Below are 19866 nucleotides of genomic sequence, written 5' to 3' on the forward strand. Positions count from 1 at the left end.
GACGATTTCTCGGGTATGTCCGGTTATACAGCTCATGTGTCCCACCCGTTGCAAGCAAACACAGATGTTGCAGTACACTTCAGCGAGGACCTCGAGGTGGGTAAGGCACATTATCTCCCTGCCGCTAGAGGAATTACCATAGTGGTACTACATGTCCAGTTAATCAATGAGCATGACTCTGCTAGAAAATATCGACGTTGCTAACGATAGCTTACTCTTTCAGGTCAAGCACTATGACTTGATGTTAGGGGACTAATTCAATAGCGCCTAGGCGCGTAAGTATCAGCTACAGCGACATTCACTGTGTCCCAAACTTGGGGCACTCTTCAGCGATCTCTCTCTGTTAGGTACATGGGACATTCTTCTTCTTCTTCTTTTACTGGTGCCTTGTCCTGCAGTTTCGCAGGGTCGGCATGGTTATGACGGATTTGGCAAGGTTCATTTGAAAGGATGGCCAGATATCCTTCCTGCCACCACCCCATATGTCCCGGGACAGAATTAGTGTACTCCAGCTGTCTGCATCTAGTGTAATCTATGGAATAGTGCGAACGTGTTGAGATGTCTGTGAGTCGTTTAAATGAGGCGGATTGTGGGGACCAGTCTGGTATTCACCTAGCGGGATGTGGAAAACAGCCTAAAAACCACATCCAGGCTGGCCGGCACACCGGCTGACGTCGTTAAGCCGCCTGGCGGATTCTATCCGGGGCGGCGCTCCTACCCACGTCCAGGAAGTAGCGCATTACCACTCTCGGCTAACCTGATTGGTGGTAGGTACATGGGAACATGTCCATGGGTATTGGCTGGGATTCATCCATTTTACGAGTCACTCATCTAGTCGCACTGATAGGATTTAAGCCTTCCATTCTCTCGTGGCAAGAGTGAATGGAGCGGAGGTGTAGCGTTTAGCCTTCTAGAATCACGAAGCCTATATATGTGCCCTCACCATCGCTGCCAACAGGTGTGGCGCAGCCGACATCCCTGGAAGTTAAATCTGGATCATCTCGCTTCTCACGGTTGTTGGGGCGCCATCAAGCACACACGGAACCGCCTGCCAACGTATCCTACAGCGATCATTTGATGGATAAACTGCGCCAGGTTGGCAGTACGAAAAACCTTGATTATGTAAGGTCACGAGACAGCTACTTGGAGCTGGCGCACCAAGGATTTTTACTTCACCGTCCATCGCGAATGTGCGTCCCTGCCACCCACGCCGGACTGACATACACCATACGGTGACACACATCTTAGTCCACATGCACCGAAATCTCGTAGAGACGATTGTCCGAGCGTTAAAACATGACAGAATAGCAACGGAACCAGATCGCGTCGTTCGAGAACATTAACCACAAGGAAGGACACTGATACGTGCCACCAGTACCGCGGAAGGTCGGCGCCTCATCTCTCAACGTCTGTTCCACAGGTTTGTAAACTGAATTATTGTACGAAATTGGAGAAGTTATCGACGCTATAGGTAAAGGAGCGTCGAACAAGTCCCCGTCGACGTCCCTGCGTGGTTTCACAGAACTTTTTTCAGTACTTATTGCCTCCCAAGTTGACAGACATTTATGTCCCTCGTGGATCCGCTTCCCGCAGCCTTCACAGAAGGAATGATTATACCGTACACAAACCGACAAGTGGCGCTCAAGTACGTCATGATAGCCAACAGACACTTCTCAGCTGCTACATGAAGATATTTACAGACGGTTAGCGACACATACACGGCCGACTCTGCCTCACGTCATCTCACTAGTTCAGGCTTCCCTAGAGGGCATCAGAAATATCCATAGAGCACTATGTCTATACCGTGACATAACAGCCCTAGTGACGACACGCCGTAGCCCACGAGCACTGGCGTCACTAGATTTTAGCCACGCTTTTAATCGGGTTGATCACATGTACCTGACATCCGTCCTCCAACACATTTAGTACCCACAGCAATTCATGCTCCTCCGAGTGGCGGTCTCCGAGGTATTCATCAATTGGCGTCTCAGGCAGTCCCTTATGATTTCCATATCGGTGGGTCAAGACTGCACCAAGTCGACTTTACTCTAGGCCCTGGTACTGGAAACGCTCGTCTGCAGCCTCCGTCAACACCTCAGGGTCGAAATGCACACCTTAAGAGATACAGGCAATTTTTCAGTAAACATTTGCTCCAAAATGCATACCTTAAGAGTTATGAGTAATTGTTCATTAGAAGAGTTGTGTTTCCAAGTAGCGGAGATGAGCACCTGCTGTAAGTCAGTCAGACCCAGGCACATTTACCCAGTAAATTCCTGTGGAATACCGACACATACAAGACGCCTTCCTTCCAAGGCAAATTCATCACTGGATTCCGCCATGGGCTCTAAGCTGCCATCTGTGGTGGAGAGAAAGGATCTCAGGACAAGAAAATCAATTATACAGCATAGGATATACTGTTTATTTATAAAATTCAATTTTCAGAGGCCGGATCTCACTTTTATTTGGTTGGAAAAGCTCACATGCAACAACTACAGATCCTGATTATGTAATTACACTGCTGCAGATTGAAGGTGTTATGTTATTGGAAAAAGTTCCTGTGTGCACTCACCTTGACCCACAGGGATCGACTGAGCTAGTGGACAGCGCCACCACTCTAGGTATCAACTTATTGGAAAAAGTTCCTGTGTGTACTCACCTTGACCTGCAGGAATCGACTGAGCCACCACCAGAGTATGTCTTACGTCCCCTACCCCTCTCCCCTCCCTCCTGCCCCCCTCCGAGAAAAAATAGATAGCAAAAAGACTCAAAGACTCACTCTATGCTGGAGTTCAAGGATCTCACAACACGAAATTCAAATCAAAGTCAGTAATGTATTGGTACATGTTCTTTGTTCAACTGGCTCTGAGCACTATGGGACTTAACACCTGAGGTCAACAGTCCCCTAGAACTGAGAACTACTTAAACCTAACTAACCTAAGGACATCACATGTATCCATGCCCGAGGCAGGATTCGAACCTGTAACCGTAGCTGTCGCGCGGTTCCAGACTGAAGTGCCTAGAACCGCTCCGTTACAGCGGTCGTCATATTCTTTGTTAAAACAGTTTGTGAGAGGCAGGGTTCCCCCATTTGGGTAGACAAGACTGCACCATCACCCTTGCTCCCCTTGACACAGTAACTGTAATCACAACGGAATGGAATGAAATGCAATGTAGTAGCCACCATTCAGTGTCTCTCGTTTGTGTGTCTATCGTCAGGATGCCGCCATGAAAATCAAAACAGCCCAATGTCTTACTTACAGGTAACATTACTAAATACCACCGACCATGGACCGGATATTGGCCTCCTTTGATCTCGTGGCTCCAAACAAAGCATCAAGTTGTATCATTCTGTTAATCGGCAAATTCCAGGCTCGCTTCATGTCTCTATCGCTCTCAAGAAGCCACTCCGTGCTTTGTCTGTATGAAATAACGTCTCCAGACACGTAGATGGAGGCTTTCATCTCTCCTGAGAATATAATATTCCTACTGGCTAATGCTGGAGACAAAGGGAAAGCCGATGCAATTTCGATATCATAAATAGTGAGATAATCTATTTGCACTACCCTGTCAGATTAATTGTTTAACGTTTCACAGGAGTCAAATAGATCCCTTAAAACACTAACTTTCACCTACAATGATCCTTATTAAAATAAAACACATTTTCAACCTTGGATTATCACACGTAAACATTATGTAAATCAAGTAATGAAATTTCCGCATGAAACTGACCTAACGCTAAATATATATGGGGTCCTGTATGCGCCCTCCTCCAACCCAACGTTTCAGTAAACATATCTGGCGGAAAAAATCCTGACGATAACATAAACTTGCTATCACGAAGCACACCACGCACTGCTGACTGCAGGGTAGCCCTGTCCGCGCCGGCTAGGAGAGAGAGAGAGAGAGAGAGAGAGAGAGAGAGAGAGAGACCCACACAAGAACGCATGCGTGCATGCTATACAACCATCGGCAATAATAAACTGAGCAATAGGTCATTTGACGTCACTTTTTAAGTGTCACAGACTTCCTAAACTGATACTCTACATTACATTTGGAAGGAGGGAGGAAGTTTCTACTGCGTGATAGAACAGAACCAACAGAAAATACCACTGCAATGCATTGAGACTCACTAAACATGACATACTTAAGTCACGATCCAGCCCGTAGCCATAAGCTGTCACGGCTAGATGCTGGAGAGACCTGAAAACACTCGCACACCTCACACACTCCTGTTCCGAGGTCCACAAGCAGGGCGCCTGCCCCCGTGTACACCGCCAGCAGTGGGCCAGTGAAAGCTTCTGCCGCGGCCACAGTCGCAGTCGTGCACGCGCACGTATGCCTGCGTGCACCACCCCCTCCCTGGGGGGCATCAGAAGATGACTGGAGTGGTAGGAATTCCGATTTTATCAGTAAATCCAGCACGAATGTCAATCATTTCGAATCTTATCTCATGCAACACGCACACATCCCATCCTGTCACACTCACCCAGAACACTGGTCGCTTCGCCACCCCTCACTGCCACGGCTAAGATCAGGCAGGTAGGCGCATTCTTTGTACGCGTCAAAGGCTGAACTAATTCGTTACTTCCATTTGCAGCAGTGCACTGCGAAACAAACAGAAGCTGCTTGGACGTGTACGTTCTAAACAATAACACCCAATCCGAGGCAACGACGTTGCCGACCATACCCCTCGAATATCTCGCCGCAAAATGTAGATTGCTCCCGTTTATACGGGTTATTTTCTAAGATAGAAGAAATCGGACAAGAAAACATTTTCACGTCACTAAAGTATTGTTACTCTGACTTTCCAGGAAAGCATCAAAGACAGGTTGCAGCAGCCTTCTTCTGGGTCTACTGCTGCGTTCTAGCTATGGAGTCTCCGTTGTATTTTGTTATTATTGTTCACTGCACGTGCCACTGCGTCATAATTTTGGAAAGGTAGTCCATTTCATTGTAGCCGGCCGAAGTGGCCGTGCGGTTAAAGGCGCTGCAGTCTGGAACCGCAAGACCGCTACGGTCGCAGGTTCGAATCCTGCCTCGGGCATGGATGTTTGTGCTGTCCTTAGGTTAGTTAGGTTTAACTAGTTCTAAGTTCTAGGGGACTAATGACCTCAGCAGTTGAGTCCCATAGTGCTCAGAGCCATTTGAACCATTTCATTGTTCACGTAAGGAAGAAGGAGAGAGAAATTTATTTTAATAAGCTACTGCAGTGGAGGGAGAGCGTAACCTCTGTTATCTATTGGCTCTTGTATTATGTGACATGATTGGTGGACACTGGCGAAGGAGAAGCTGGCTCCTGTTTACCAAGTGCTCGACGTTGGGTGCGCAGCGGCAGTTACTCGCCGGTACTGCTCGCGCCTCGTGTTGACAGTGCGGTTTGTTGTGCTCCGATTGCTGGCAGCCAAGATCGTGCAAGCCGGAGTCCGTCCTCATTTTCTTAGGGTGTTTAAGCATTTCGATGGCCTCTCTAATTTTGCGTTTCGTCATAACCGACTGCTTGGCAAACACAGCTATTTCTTTTCCGCAATCATGCTGACGTTCTGCCACTGCGGGTGTGTTGTGTTGCACCAGAGTAATATAGCGCTCGTGTTCCCGAATGGGCGTTGCTATTGGCTTTCCAGTCTCGCCAATTTATACCTCTCCACATTCGTATTCCACCTTGTACACGCCTGCAGCGTGCAATGCATCCACCTTGTCCTGAATGGAGCCTAGCACGTCCTGGATCCTGCGAGCACTATAGAAGACTGGCTGCACCCCAAACCGGAGAAGGTGTTTGCCTATTCGGTCAGTGACATTTTTCACATAAGGTAAGCGCACTGCTGGCAGCAGTTTGTCTCTTTCTTACTTATCTTGCTTACTTGTGTTCGTCGACAAGGATGTGTGGCTCGACGTATGGCTGTAGCCATTGACTAGAAACGTTGTCATGTGAAATGCAACGCTATTACCGTCCCGATGTAAGAAATATATCTCCAGCGCATGGCATACATTAACATTGGAGGTTTATCGACGGTAAACTATGGTGACAACTGTAAAATGAAAAAACTACTTCCTTAAAACATCGATTCTTGGTGGTACATGCAGAATATAGCTTTCCAGAGGTGAATAGCGCACACTGTTCACATCCGATCACGGTTCAGAAATTATAGTATGTTCGCCTCAGTCCTATATAAAAAAATCGTGAGTAACGCCTAATGCCTCTTACAAAGAAAGAGACAAACGCATAACAGCGGTGTGTGACATATGAAACTACACGTCACGTCGCCACTAACTCTGTAAACAGGACATCTGTAAGCAGATGTATACACAGGGATTGCAGTACCTCACAACCACCTGATGCTACCTTAAAATCACTGTAATTATGAAACTTAACACATGATTTTATATTTTATGCTAAAGAAGTGGCAGGGAAGTGTAGTACGTCACATAAATCTTCGTTTGTCAAGAGGAATTTGTCTAAACAGGATGGACATGTTTCATCACACATAAGATGGAAGTACTCTGATGACTGAGAGATCTGCTGTTAATGATCGTAAATAGACAGTGCTCTAAGTCACACACAGAACACACAGTTTGTATAACTGCAGTTTATGTCACATAACTGATAAATTCCCACACAACAACTGAAAAAAATGGTCAAATGGCCAGCAGCAACAACTCTCTCTCTCTCTCTTTCTCTCTCTCTCTCTCTCTCTAGAATGCGTCATCAGTCTACCATTAAATCATACCTCGCTACAACTCCATCTCAAATGATCACTTCATCCACTCTCTGTCATCCGTTAATGCAGATGCAATTAAGTTTAGAGGCAGGTGGTTCTCTGTTTTTCCACGAAAGCATCAAAGACAGCAGTCAGCTCGTGTGTATCATATTATCTCACTAGACATACAGTAGAATGTTGCTTCGGGGAAAAAATGATTTCCCTGGTTCCCGGTGTTTCCACGTCACATGTCAACGTTTCCTCATATTGGGTTCCTCTTGCTGTTGCATACTCGTTCCAATGTACGAGAATTCTTCAGCACCAACCAGAAGTAATGCAAGCACTCCCTCAATTTCCACGCATTTCGACGTATTTTCCCTCAATTTAAACGTATTTTCCGTCATTTTTTATCGATTTTATGTCACTTCTACGCATGTTAGGATTACCTCTCTTCTCGTTCTTTATTATGAAATTGCTTGTAAATGTATTACAGTTACCAACACTTAGCACAAATGCACTATTTTTTGAGTGGGGCGGCATAGTATATAACAGTACTCGCATGGAACCAATCATCTCCAGTCACATATTCTACACTTACAATGCATTGCTCTGTTTTCTGTATGTATGTGTTACGGATGGCTCGATGGCAGTCTCCCCCCACCCCCCTCTCCCGTTCCGCCACCCTACCGGAGGCTCCAACTTCGAACATAGAACACATCTCTGGACGTAACACGTGGTTGTTCCACCTTCGAGCCCTATCCGAGATGTATTGTGGATCCGCCTCTGAACACTGCTCTGGATATAATGTGCAGCAGGTCCACCTTATATTTACAATTTCTCTGTGCTGTTACCCTCAGAGACTACGTATTGGGCGAGACATTTGGTTACCTTAATAGAGAGTTCCAAAGTGAGACGGCGTCCTGTTATGAGCCAAACAAGAGTTTAACGTTCTAGTGTTGTGATGCATGACGTGACAGAGAATGGAAGATGTTTTTCTACCTGATGAAAGAATACTTAGCCGGCCGCTGTGGCCGAGCGGTTCTAGGCGCTTCAGTCTGGAACCACGCGATCGCTATGGTAGCAGGTTCGAATCCTGCTTCGGGCATGGATGTGTGTGATGTCCTTAGGTTAGTTAGATTTGAGTAGTTCTAAGTTCTAGGGGACTGATGACAGTTGAGTTCCATAGTGCTCAGAGCCATTTAAACCAAACCAAAGAATACTTAGAGGAAGCATGGGTAGTAAGTGCAGTAGTGATATCTACCCAAGTGGTATAACCCTGTCTCCTACAAAATGAGTAAACAAATAATATGTATCAATATATTTTTGACTTTGGTTTGAATTTCGTGTTGTGAGATTTTTCTTGTCCAGCATAGAGTAAGTCATTTTCCTACATATTAGAAAAATCCGCTTGCCACCCTGTCAAACGTCGCTGCTTAATCTACGTACGGTCCTAATGCTGCTGACATCAAAAGTTCCTTCCGTTTTCTTTCCTTTCTCCCCCCACCCCCCCCCCCTCCCCTCCACTTTCAATTAACATAATGCGTCTCACTGCTGCGGATTCTACGTGGTGCTTGTTCTTTCGAACATGTCGGATAGAACATTCTCCCAGTTATTAAGCCACACCACGTATACTTTAAACTTATGCCACCATACTGGAACCTCACCGATCGTACTTGGTATGGAAATAAAGAGCAACAATTCTAAATACTCATTTATTTTCGTTCGACAAGGTTCTATAAGGGGCGATCAAAAAGTTTCCGTTCCAAAGCCACTCTAATCCATAGTGTACACGACAGTGCTTATGTACGCTCACACCCACGCTGGAATCGCAGAAATCTTCAAATGTGTGTGAACTCATAAGGGACCGGACTGCTGAGGTCATCGATCCCTAGACTTACACACTACTTAAACTAAAAGTGACTTATGCTAAGAACAACGCACACACACACACACACAAACAAACACACACACACACACACACACACACAGACACGCACCTATGCCCGAGGGAGGACTCGAACCTCCGGCGCGAACGGCAGCGCAGTCCGTGACATGACCCCTCTAACCGCGCGGCCATTCCGCACCGCACTGGAATCGCGTTGGGTTGCACATAAGCTGCGGTAGCGCCCTCAGAGAGAAACTTTTTTGTCGCCCTGTATTACCATAATCGGACCAAGATCCTGAAATTCAGTATCGTCGAGACGGGTCACAGAAGCAACACTGAATTTTGGTCCGTCTCTTATGGAAACAACTGCTCTTTTTAAACACTCAAGCATGTTCCAACATCATTGTGCCATCTTCAGTGAGCACTTATATTCAGGTGTGAAATATACAACATGTTTTAAGTAATTATTATTCTAACAAAAGTAGCATTGAAAAATATTTGTTTATTGTGATTATTACGATAGTTCCTAGAATGTTAGGTTGTGTAGGAATGTTTTTACATATGTGGATACTGATAGCTTGCAATATGCAGATAGATTATGTTATTGGGGATTTGACTGGCGAATTAATAAACCAGTTTTTGCTGCTCGAAAAGATTTGGTGACTATATTTTGGATTTTTCTACTGTCATGTTTGCAATAACTGTACTCAGTATCTGTACTCATCTATACGCTCATGTGTTGGGAGAAACACACAGTAATACGGTGTAGGTTTTGCAGAAACTCCACTCTCAAATTATAGTTTTGATCTTCAGAAAACACAAAACAAGATAATTATGTAGCTGCTCTACTCTATAAACCATATATTTAATATCCCCTGTTAGTGCAATCTGGTACAAGTCGCATAATATAAGATTGGTCAGCAATCTCCCGTGTAGACTGATCACATTTTCCCCTACGACTTAGCATATGTGAACATTGCGTATCATATCCCTGCAAACTGTTTCGCCCTGGCACAGGCGTGAGTTGACTGATTCCATTCGACACTCACGGATATATTCACATTAAACCAGGATTTTTGGGTTTGTAAAGTGCATTGTTTTACATTTATGAATATTTAAAGCCCATATTTTCACCAGATTGATATAACTTTCATAGTCTCAAATTTTTGTTTTATTCTTCATGTTACATTACTTATGAAAGAAGATGGTGAGCAAATTTCTTTGATATCATCTTTTCATGTCGAAATCCAATAATCACAATACAAGGACATATCATTTATTCCTAATATATGAAGACTGAACTGTGTAACTTCACACGGGATGCTAGAGGTACCATTTATCACGGTGTTGATACAAACCCCTGAAACACTTATGTAATTTGTAGGCTGTATTGCTTTTACAAGTATTTCATACACTCTGTATTTGTAGCCTGTCAGTACGAGAACAACAAGTTTGTTTTAGCTATCAAATGATTTACCAACACTTACAATTTTATCTTTCAGGTCCTACGTGCACTGTTGGATGCTGGAGCAGAAGTTGATGCGCAGGACACAGAAGAGTCAACAGCACTGCATGTTGCTGCAGCCCACAACAAAGTTGAAGCTGTGAGGCTACTACTGCAACATGGCTGCAATGCGGATATCGAAGATTACAGAGGAGATACACCACTTGCTGTAGCCGCCAGAGAGAAGCATTTCGAAGTGAGTTCCCTGTCACAGTAATTCAGGAAGTTTTGTATAGAATGAGAAAAAACTGGAAGCATATACAAATTCCCTAGTTTATTTACCAACTGGTTTGGCTTGTTTCTTTACATATATGTCCACAGTTCAAAAATGGTTCAGATGGTTCTGAACACTATGGGACTTAACTTCAGAGGTCATCAGTCCACTAGAACTTAGAACTACTTAAACCTAACTAACCTAAGGACATCACACACATCCATGCCCGAGGCAGGATGCGAACCTGCGACCGTAGCGGTCGCGCGGTTCCAGACTGTAGCGCCTAGAACCGCTGGGGCACTCCGGCCGGCACGTCCACAGTCCCATGCAATGTGTTCACAGTTCTTACTCGACTGTCACACGTCTTTATATTATGAAATGGTACGCTGAAAGTACTCGCCGGTATTTAATGATATTTCTTGTTTGATACACTTAAAGGATGCTTCTTCTGCCTGATTTTGTGGTGAAACCCTCTAAAAATTCTCTAAAGGAAAGTCCACGTCTGCAGATGGTATCTATTTCGTACTCTTATTTCAGCAAGCATCTGCAGAGATGAAAATATGTGTGCGAAATGTGAGTAATTTTGTATCTTTAATAACGAATATTTTACAAATGTTAAAGTACCCGTCCAAAGCTGATGACATAAAAGCTGCGAGCGCACTAGAGAGTGATTAGTAACAATTTAAAAAGCAACCTGCGCGGTACATATGAAAAGTGATATACATTAGGACCCATGCAAAAGAACCGTGGTGAGTGGCGCTGTGTCACTTGGGATTTTACAATTATGGGGGGACACAACTAGCTATGAACAGCAAGGGTAAGATACACGCAACATGTATCTGTTGCCTAAAGATAAGGTCATGTGAAGAACGAACATAACCCTCCGGGCATCTCTGTCCGAATTCGATCAGTTTGCAGTATCCTAAAGGGTGTCCACGCTGTGGGCCCTGTAGTGTTATATGGTGCCCAGAAGCGGTGTTGCCTCTATCTTTCGTCTCACACTCCCACAGCAGCAACTGCCATTTCCATAACGTACTACTGATTTCCATATAAGTACATTAGAATCGCACTAACTTCGTGGAAGTAGTTGCCGACCTGTGTGGCCGAGCGGTTCTAGCCGCTTCAGCCTGGAACCGAGTGACCGCTACAGTCGCAGGTTTGAAACCTGCCTCGGGTATGGATGTGTGTGATGTCCTTAGGTTAGTTAGGTTTAAGTACTTCTAAGTTCTAGGGACTGATGACCTCAGATGTTAAGTCCCATAGTGCTCAGAGCCATTTGAACCATTTGGAAATAGTTCCTTGGAACATTAACGAAGCAACAGCAAACGCAAATTGTCTGCCTGTGCTTCATGTTCATGACCATTTTCAAATTATTTATTTCTTAGTGCTAAAATCTACTGATTTCACATCTTTTGTATCTATGAGAACCAAGAACTTTTCAAACCTGCACCTACTGCCTATTGCCCCTTCATTGCTGAGATACTGCTGATCTGGGAGTTTTCAACTACTACTAACTGAGAAGGACACGCATCGAAATGGCAGAGAACTTGTCCGCGAAGGGCTAAGCTCCCGAGTTCGGTTCTCGGTCCGGCACACAGTTTTATTCTGTCAGGAAGTTTCATATCAGCGCACACTCCGCTGCAGAGTGAAAATATCATTCAGGACACAATTGGCTTGGTCTGTTCTTACATTTGTGTTTAACGTGGACATGCTGAACAGTAATGGCTCCGAATTTATTATGTAAAAACTCTTAAGGTTTGTTAAATATAGCAAATGTTATTAAAATTCTTTATGTCTAAATATTTACTTCACAACATAGTCACCCTGGCGATAAATACCTTTCTGTCAGCAAGAGATCAGTTTGTTGATACCGTCACTTTAGAATGTTGGACTTTCTTGACGGAGACACATTCTCGCCTGTGTTTGCACCGCTTCTTCACTATCTAAATGAAGTCACAGAAAGCGTTCTTTAAGTTTTGGAAACAGGTGAAAATCGGATGGGGCCAACTCGGGACTGTATAGAGGATGATCGACGATAGTGAACCCGAGGCATCACTTTGTACCAGATCTCGCTGCGGTCATATGCCGTCTGTCATTGTAATGATGAAGGAGAGGGTGCTCTATGTGTGGACGAAGTTTTCGAATTCGAAGTTAGTTTACAACACGCTGTTTCTCATGAACCGACAAAAGCACGTCACACACCGCCATGTTACACGCTACAGTTCAGAGCCCTTCAGCGACAGAGGGTTGCGGATATATGGACATGAAGAGTGAAGATGTGGTATGTTAATAACGTTTGTTTTGTTTAGGAAGCTTTAAGAAATTACACATCGAAAATTAGGAGTCATTAATTTTCAGCACACCTTCGTACATTGGAAACTATGTGCTTCATCATCTCATTTGTATAGCATCTAATTTATTCAAAGCATATTGCTATGAGTTATATATGGTGTTTTCTTTCGGGTGGAAAGATTAATACGTTTCGTGTGGTCCAGTACTTAATCATGCTACGTATATCTGTTCGTGTGAGAAGGGCAATTCTTTCAAACTCACTTCCAAGCACTAGAACGTTTGCCCTTGTGCTTTATTGGTTGTTGTTCTGTACGCTAATCTTGACTGAAAATGGGGTCTTTTATATTTGAATATTGGTTGAAACGAGTAGAATCTGTGGTAACAATGCTGACTCTCATTTTTCTTTTCTGGTTAATAACTCCACTTCTGTGATGTTGTTTAGCAGTCTTTCTGCGAGGGCATACCAGGAACATTGAGTGAATTTTGGAATTCTGTTGTGAAGTTTACACCTTCTTTTTGGGTCAACGTTGTACCAATATATTTAAATATTTTTTATTCGTCTGGTATGAAAATCTGTATTTGCCGATTTGTTTGTTGACTTACGCCAATATTTATTTCTAAACTCGTTCGCTCACATAACAGTTCATTATTTATGTAGTTGCTCTCTATATGACTTTCCGTATTTACTCTGTTGCGCAACCCACATATTAAGACGATTTCGCTGGAATGCTGATCAATGCAACATCTGCCGTCTCCGAGTTGTAGACTACAACGTTCCAGTAAATTGTAGAATATTCGAAAATATTCGATGACATTCGAAAATATTCGTAAAATCTCGGGAACGTTATAGGAAAATCTCAGTTTTTCCCTTGAAACGTATGAGGAGCGCTCAACAAGTACTACACCACGTTTTTTTAAAAGCAGGTTCGTTTTATTCAGGATTCCAGTACACCATAATATTTGTCTCTCTTTTGACTATGTTTCAAACATAATCTCATTTCATGCGACGACCTTACGTCACATTACTGAGAGGGAGATTTGTTTCAAACTGTTGCATCCCTTAGCCCACGGTTCGCGATGTACGCTCACCGGTTGATGGCTGACGCTACAGATCTCACTTTATTAATAATTGTAGTACAGGGTTACATCACCAGTTAGAGTTACATTCTCAGCAAGTGCACCAAGTCCTTTCATCCATATATGTATTTTTCATCATTACTAACTTTACGACAGGAGCGGGTATACAATGTAAAAGGCATATTACTATATACGTAACTAGGTCTAGACTGGGACTTAGCATCTATTCCACAGTGACAGGTCTTGTAAGTCGGTCGGCGAAAGATTAGAGTTCAGGTAGAGACGCATTCTCACATCGGACGATAGATAGAGTAAACCATCCACTTCCAGCACTCCCTGTGCCAGCGTCAAGACTGAAATTAACTCGACATCCACGGAAAAAAATTTGTCCATTCAGTATAACACTTTGTGCGGTTCCATTTGTGCCAAGTTTATTTTCGAAGCTTATTATGTGTTTGTAGACAGGCATGCGGTGGCGACGTTGACGATACACACATCGACGAGGCACAGTGCTTCAATGCTGTTGCAGATAGAGCTCACAGCGGAATGATTCCGCTGGCGTGCACTGCCCGCTTATATAGGGAGCGAACGACCTTGGTTACATAACGCCAGCTTCTTAGTGCATCTCGCCACCATCCACGTACTGCTTGCCACTGAGTGCATCGTTCATGCCAAGTTGGTTAAATAGGCGGAAGTCGGAAGGTACGAGGTCCTGACTGTGGGGTGGATGAGGAAGAACGGTTCAATGAAGTTTCGTAAGCTCCTCTGGGGTGCGCAGACTTGAGTGACGCCATGTTTTGTCATGGAGAAGGAGAAGTTCGTTTTGAGTTTTATGACAAGGAACACGCTTAAGTTGTTTCTTCAGTTCCCTGAGGGTACCACAATACCAAACAGAGTTGATTGTTGGGCAATGAGGGAGAACATCAAAGGGAAGAAGTCCCTCAGAATCCCAGAAGACCGTCGTCTTGACTTTAGCGGCTGAACGTGTGACTTTGAACGTTTTCTTGGTGGAGAGATGATGTGGCTCCACTCCATGGATTGCCATTTTGTTTCCGGTTCAAAGCGATGAACCCGTTCTACAAAAAATTGTCACGATCTGCTTCGTACCGCACAAGTAATTCCGCACAGGAGGTCCTCCGTTGCTCTCCGCGTTCTTCAATTAGGCTGCTAGGAGCCCAGTGGGCACACACCTCTGAGAACCCCGACTGGTGGACGAGTGTGTCAGCACTGCCAACAGAGACGTCCGGCTGAGCTGCGAAGTTTATGACTGTGATCCGTCGATCAGGTCGATTAAGTGTGTGTGCACGTTCCAACACTGCACGTGTCGCAGTTCTTCGCGGCCGGCCGGTACGCGCGAGATCGGAGTGGTTTGCGCGACCTTGATGCCTTGATGACAGACGCCTTAGAAAATAACACCTCTCTGCCTGGAAAGAAACCTACGTTACAGACGCCATTTTGAAAGCGACATATAGCGCCACCACTTACCGGAAATGATGCTATAAGGGCTAAGATAGGAATATTCCACGATGTCCCATAACAAATTCCGGATTTTTTCAGTCGAAACTGGTGGAGAAGAACATGTTTCATTACTTATCGAAAGTCGAATGAGACAGAAGATGTCCTGGTGACTTGTACGGTGTACTGGCATCCATATCAAACAATCGCACCATCATAGACAGAACACCTACGACAGCATAATCACTACACTGTACAAAGGAAGCTCCAAGACCAGTACGAGACACAAAATCTAAGGATTTGCGGTGGGGGTTCTGAAGGTACATAAACTTCACCCACCCTTCCATTCTATCCCTCTTCCGCTCTAGCTGTACTCCTCATTCTCGTTGCTACCTCTGAATCATGGAGTCACAGGGACAATTTCCCGCTGGGTTGGGGATTTTCTCTACCTGGGGACTGGGTGTTCCTGTTGTCCTCATCATCGTATCATCACTCATGAGTAGGGCTACACTGGACTGTGTATAGATTGGAAATGTCCATGGACGCTGATGACCACGCAGTTGAGCGCCCCACGAACCAATCATCATCATCATAATCGACCTACTCTTGCAATCTATAGAGTTTATATCTAAAATCCCACCTGCTTGGTTGTTATAATTAAACTTTCCCAATTTAACATGTTAGAACACAGAAGGTAATTACTGTACGAGGACCAAATATGGTAGCATTAATGTCAAGGACACTCAGAAGAGAAATAATGCACAATCAATTAGATTGAAGGACCTTTAATGTGCTGCTACAGTACATCATACCATTACATACCGGTACCATTAGTGCTACAAAATGGGCTCAATATTGCGCACACCAGTGCTCGGAAGGTCTGAAAGCGCAGCTTTGCTTTCTGCAGAGCAAAGGGACGCATGTCCGTAGGTATGCTGGCTACCTCTCTTGATATGTTGTGTTTCAGACCAGCACATGTGTGAATGTTCCTCAGGTAAACCCTGTCCTTCAGGTAGTCCCACAAAAAGAAATCACAGAGAGTGAGATCAGGTTATGGCGCCTGCCAAGCATTTCGAAACGATCGGCAGATGATTCGATCGTTTCGAAATGTGTTTCGGAGAAACAGGCGAACTTCTCTAGCCATGTGCGGTGGGGCTCATCTTGCATGAAAACTGATGAGTTCAATGCGTCTCTCTCCTGTAGGGTGGGTATAACGTGTGCCAAAGCATATTGCGGTATCGTTGGCCAGTCACACTGGACGTCTTTGGTCGCAGAGCTCCAACCTGTTCAAAAAAAGAATGGGTCAATGATGAATGTAGCCGTGCAGTCACACCGTACGGTGACACGTTCACCATACAGAGGAACTTCGTGCACAGTGACTGGCTGTGAAGATTCCCACTCTTGGCCATTCTGTGCGTTCACCTCACCCGTCATAGAAAAATGAGCTCCGTCTGAATGTAGGATGGACCAGGACCAGCCCTCGTCAACTCCAATCCTTGGGAGAAACTGGACAGCGAAGTGAACACTTCGTTGCACAGTACGATATGGATCATGTACAAATACCATTTCAGAATGGTTCGAAGCACCTCCTTTACAGTGGACCACGGTATGTTCCTGTTGTGACACAGCACGCGTACTGCCTGACGATCGGGAACTGCACGCAGCGTTGTCTGCCACAGCAGCAGCGATTTCATCAGCCACCTGTGGCGCAACCGGTCGTCGGCCTCTTCCCGTGGCGACGCCCCGTTCTACAGTTGATTCGAACTTCATCATCATGCTCCGCACAACGGGTGGAGAGAGAGGACCCTTCCGTAATTCTTTCAGCTAGCGGTATTCTCGAAGTGCAGCTGCAGCGTTACTGTTGTTTTGATAATGGAATTTTACCAATAATGCCCTGCTCCTTGTGTCGAAGCAAATGCTGATACATCAACAAGCGCACTGCAACTGGTCAGATGTGTGAGACTATGAATCACGATTAGTGATCACCGCACCTGGTGGCCATAGTTGGAACTTGGCAGTGGTGCTGTAATGCATGGGCATCATGGACCCCATACTCTGGACATTAACGCTATCAAACCTGGTACTCGTAAGGTAATTAGTTTACGTGTTATAATGTGTTAAATAGGGGTAGTTTAATGACACACATCAAAAAAGTTTTACATCACCCCGGTTTCCAGAACTCATGCAGATAGATGTTGACTGTGGATATTGTAGCACAGACACAGTCCCTTTGACTGTTCAGAGATGTCACTAAACCCAAACATAGATGTAAACAACCATACATGAGCAGCGCCTATTAGACGGAGGAGTCCGACAGCCGATCAGTTCCAGTCATTCCACCAGGAAGGATGTATACGGCTCGTGCTGTCTGTAGTTCAACCATACGGTCAATAATGCAGTTCGATCGCGTCCGCATTGTTCCTTTGTGCCAGTAAGGGCTCTCAACAAGGGAAGTGCCAGGCATCTCTGAGTGAACCAAACCGATGTTATTCGGACATGGAGGAGATACAGACAGAGATAGGAACTGTCGATGAAATGTCTCGCTCAGCCCCCCAAGGGCTACTAAGCAGTGGATGACCGCTACCTACTTGTTATGGGTCGGAGGAACGGTAACAGCAACGCCACCACGTTGAATAATGCTTTCCGGGCAGCCTCAGGGCATCGTGTTAGGAGTCTAAGTGTTCGCAATAGGTTGCATGATGCGCAACTTAACTACCGAAGTACATCGCGAGGTCCATCTTTCCAACCACACCATGCAGCGCGGTACAGATAGACCCAACAAAATGCTGAATGGACCGCTCAGGACTGGCATCACGTTCTCTCCACCGATGAGTGTCGCATATGTCTTTAACCAGACAATCGTCGGAGACGCGTTTGGAGGCAATCTGGTCAGGCTAAACGCGTTAGACACACTGTCCAGCGAGTACAGTAAGGTGGAGGTTCCCTGCTGTTTTGAGGTGGCATTATGTGGGTCCGACGTACGCCGCTAGTGGTCATGGAAGGCGCCGTAACGGCTGTGCGATACGTGAATGCCATCCTCCGACTGATAGTGCAATAATATCGGCAGCATATTGATATTGACGGGGCATTTCTCTTCACGGACGACAATTAGCACACCTATCATGTACATCTAGTGAATGGCTTTCCTCAGGATAATAACATCGCTCGACTAGAGTGGCCAGCATGTACTCCAGACATGAACCCTATCGAACATGCCTTGGACAGATTGAAAAGGACTGTTTAAGGACGACGTGACCGACCAAGCAGGCCGGAGTAGCCGAGCGGTTCTAGGCGCTACAGTCTGGAGCCGCGCGACAGCTACGGTCGCAAGTTCGAATCCTGCCTCGGGCATGGATGTGTGTAATGTCCTTAGGTTACTTAGGTTTAAGTAGCTCTAAGTTCTATGGGACTGATGACCTCAGATGTTAAATTCCATAGTGCTCAGAGCCATTTGAACCATTTTGACCCACCAACCACTCTGAGAGATCAACTCCGAATCGCCGTTCAGGAGTGGGGCAAACTGGACAACAATGCCTTGATGAACTTGTGGATAGTATGCCACGACGAATACAAAAAATGGTTCAAATGGCTCTGAGCACTATGGGACTCAACTGCTGAGGTCATTAGTACCCTAGAACTTAGAACTAGTTAAACCTAACTAACCTAAGGACATCACAAACATCCATGCCCGAGGCAGGATTCGAACCTGCGACCGTAGCGATCTTGCGGTTCCCGACTGCAGCGCCTTTAACCGCACGGCCACTTCGGCCGGCACGACGAATACATGCATGCATCAATAAAAGAGGATGTGCTACAGGGTATTTGAGGTATTGATGTGTACAGCAGTCTGGACCACCACCTCTGAAGGTCTCACTATGTGGTCGAACAACATGCAATGTGTGATTTTCATGAGCACTGGAAGGGGCGGAATCATGTTTATATTGATCTCTAGTCCAATATTCTATACGGGTTCCTCAACCCTCGGAACCGAGGTAATCGAATACTTCTTTGATGTGTGTTGGCTCAAATGGCTCTGAGCACTATGGGACTTAACGGCTGTGGTCATCAGTCCCCTGGAACTTAGAAGTACTTAAACCTAACTAACCTAAGGACATCACACACATCCATGCCCGAGGCAGGATTCGAACCTGCGACCGCAGCAGTCGCTCGGTTCCGGACTGAGCGCCTAGAACCGCTAGACCACCGCGGCCGGCTTGATATGTGTATAACCACACGATAGTACAACGATGAAAATATCCTGCTGTTAAAAGCGCCCTAAATCTCTTTCTACAGACGACGTTAGTGTTTCATAGTCAGCAAAATTTTAACTCCAAAATGTTGGTTTTCGTAGCACCCATTGCAGTAACAGACGAAAGTCAAAAATAAGCACTGTTAGTGACGTCACATCCATATATTCTAACTTTCACCATGAAACTGTCCTGTCGTACCTTCACTCTGAAGCTGTAACAGACCACGTCCAGAGCCTGCGAGTTCTTTGTCAATCCACTTGAGAGGCACGCAAACAGTCAGTCAGCGGTCTAAAGCCGATACACGCAGACCAGACTCGCTCATCCCAGACTAACTGATAAACACTGGTAGTATCTTATTTATAGGTATCAAACGTGGGTATTTTCGGTAGTAGGCAGAAACTGAATAATAATTAAATAAACAGTTTAAGTACTTGCAAAATCTACAAGGAAACTCAAAATATAGCGCGTCTTTATGGTACAAGAGAGAAAAGATG

Source organism: Schistocerca americana, chromosome 3 (genome assembly GCF_021461395.2).
Source record: "Schistocerca americana isolate TAMUIC-IGC-003095 chromosome 3, iqSchAmer2.1, whole genome shotgun sequence".
Lineage (NCBI taxonomy): Eukaryota > Metazoa > Arthropoda > Insecta > Orthoptera > Acrididae > Schistocerca > Schistocerca americana.